The sequence below is a fragment of the Carlito syrichta genome, unplaced genomic scaffold (genome assembly GCF_000164805.1).
Source record: "Carlito syrichta isolate Samal-C Ts95f unplaced genomic scaffold, Tarsius_syrichta-2.0.1 Scaffold303368, whole genome shotgun sequence".
Lineage (NCBI taxonomy): Eukaryota > Metazoa > Chordata > Mammalia > Primates > Tarsiidae > Carlito > Carlito syrichta.
The window spans coordinates 103,983-106,879 of record NW_007247464.1 but is presented as its reverse complement, the minus strand read 5'-3'; the positions used below and the strand labels follow the sequence as shown (position 1 = coordinate 106,879).

The following is a 2,897-nucleotide window of genomic DNA, read 5'->3' as shown; positions in this document are numbered from 1 at the left end:
TCAGATGTGACTTCATCTTTTGTATTTCTGATTGTGTTTATTTGGGTTTTTTTCTCTCTTTTTCTTGGTTAATCTAACTAGGGGACCATCAATTTTGTTTATCCTTTCAAAGAACCAACTTTTTGTTTCATTGATCTTGCCTTTCTAGCTTCCTTAGGTGAGTTGTTAGGTTTGTTAACTTGTGATCTTTCCATTTTCTTCATGTGCATTTGTAGAGATATGAATTCCCCTCTTACTACTGCTTTCATGACATCTCAGAGATTTCGGTAAGATGTGTCTCCATTTTCACTTGTTTCCAGGCATTTTTTTTTAATCAATATTTTTTATTATGATATTGTTGGGTACAGTTAAGGGTTAGGTATACAAATATGCTTTGTTCAGGCACCCTTGTTAATAAGAGGTGTCTCCCCATCCCCAGACAGATATTTACTACCATTAATCCCATCTCCTTTCCCCTCCCCCCCAGTTTCCCACCACTGTCAGTCATTTTCTTATAGTATTACGTTGGATGTTCAAGGTCCACTATATGAGTGAGAACATGTGATACTCAGATCTTTGTTTCTGTGAGAGATCACTCAGTATTATAGACTCTAGTTCCATCCAGGTTGCTGCAAAATTCACAATTTTGTTCTTTTTTATGGCTGCATAGTATTCCATTGTGTATATGTACCACATTTTTTAATCCAGTCCTCTTTTTATGGACAGCATGGTTGCTTCCAGGTTCTTGTTATTGTGAACAATGCTGTGATAAACATACGTGTGCAGGTATTACACCAATAATAAACAAACAGAAAACCAAATAAAAAGCACAATCCCATTCACAATAGCCACAAAAAAAATGAAATAAATACCTTGGCATCTTCCTAACCAGAAACGTGAAAGACCTTTATAATGAAAAACAAAACACTGCTCAAAGAAATCAAAGATGACGCGAACAAGTGGAAAACTATCCCATGCTCATGAATTCGAAGAATCAACATTGTGAAGATGTCCATCTTACCTAAGGCAATCTACAGATTTAATGCAATACCCATCAAATTACCAGCAACATTCTTCTCAGACCTAGAAAAAACACAGGAATTCATATGGAAACACAAACTACCAAGAATAGCCAGAACAATCCTCAGCAAAAAAAAAAAAAAAAAAAAAAAAAAACAAAGCAGGTGGTACCACATTACCAGACTTCAAACTCTACTATAAAGCTACAATAATCAAAACAGCTTGGTATTGGTACAGGAACAGGCATATAGACCAATGGAATAGAATTGAGGTTCAAGAAGCAAAACCTCAATTTCTCACCCAATTCATCTTTTTTTTTAAAGGGTTAAATAATTTATTTTTGAGAAAATCTGAGCATTGTTTTTGCTAAAATTTTTAAATTATTACTTATTAATAACTTCTTCTTTAAGTTTTTCTGCAAGCAATCTCCTCTTTAGTAACATTTGCGTCCCCTCTGCTGTCATTTCTGGTTTCTCTGTCATTTCCTCTGCCTCTCCAGTAGGTTTTCCTTTCTGCTCCGTATTTTGTATCTGCTTAGTCCTCATATCCTTTCTGATGGACATCAACTTATCTCTCTTCTGCTTGGGATACTGCTCTCGTTGCTGAAGCTCTTCTTTTCCAAGGACTGATAAATTTGCTATTGGTCCTTCAATGCTTGCATGCTCTAAGCCAGATGTCTTCAGGCCTTTTTGTGGAAGGGAGGAAGTTTCAGGCAACATTTCTACCTTTTTTGCCAAGGGTTGTACTGACTGATTAGCAAAATGTACTTTCATATCTGAGGGTGGTTGTGCAGTATGTTCACCATCCCCTGGGGAATTATTCATTTTTGCAGATTCACTGGTATGCACTGGGACTCTCCTGTTTAGCCTCTGATAACTGGTTTTTTCTCTACTTTTCTTCTTCCTGGTCATACTCCTCTTGTGATTTTCTAAGAACTTCCCTCAGAATTTTCATCTCTTCCTGCTCAAGGTCACTGACTACATCAGAACCAGCTGTTAAGCAATCAGGTAATACACCATTTCTCTCTTGAATTATTCGAATGGCCTGCAGCTGCATTTCAATGTTTTTTGGACCATCATTGCTTTAAAGATAGTAAAATCTGCTGCTGCCAACACGGGTTGCAAAATAGCCTGTGATGTATGGGTCTTTGCAAGAGGAGAAGTGCATGCTTCTTGAAATTGATCTTCATTAATTTCAATTTCTTTGAGGTAACTTTCTAACAGCTTTTCAACTAGTTCTTTGTATTCCTGATGAATTTCTGTATAGCTCAATTTGCTTTCTTCTTCATCATCAAAAACTTCACATTTCTGCTCCACAAAGTCCAAGATGGGGATGGACCAGTCCAGGTCTCGCAGGAACCAAGCGATGCTCTCTACCACCCATTCCACCTTGTCCTTTTCTTCCATAGTCATGCTGCCCCCGCGGGGCATCGAGGACTCTAGGCCAAACCCCCAGAAGCTGCTAAGGCCTTTCGGCCACAGGAAGCCGAGAAGGAGTGGGGGAAAGCTGCCCCGCAGTCTCCCAGCAGCTTGGATAAAAGCTATAAACCGGTTAGGGTAAAATGGTCGCTATGACAACATGGGTAGTCACCCCAGGTGGTGGACCGGAAGTGAGGCCGGCTACCCTGGAGCCTGCACACCTTAGGATGGGGGGGTGTGTGGGGAGGGGGTCACACACACACACACACACACACACACACACTCTTAAAAAACCTCCAGGTATCTTTTAATTTCTGTTTTGATTTCCATGTTGATCCAGGTGTTGCTGAGCATCATGCTGTTTAGTGTCAATGTCTTTGTGGATTTTGGGAGAACTTTGTTGGTGTTGATATTTATTTTTATTCCACTGTGGTCTGAAAAGGTGCATGGCAAAATTTCAAACTTATGAAATTTGTTTAT

The 2,897-nt window shown here is 39.2% G+C and overlaps 1 pseudogene across 1 annotated transcript; it reads right to left on the bottom strand.

Moving 5' to 3' along the window:
* Positions 1-1,319: 1,319 nt before the first annotated feature.
* On the bottom strand, positions 1,320-2,411 carry LOC103260857 (annotated as a pseudogene). The gene has a single exon (XR_002481981.1). The product of XR_002481981.1 is annotated as a cilia- and flagella-associated protein 36 pseudogene (transcript).
* Between the last annotated feature and the right edge of the window lie 486 nt (positions 2,412-2,897).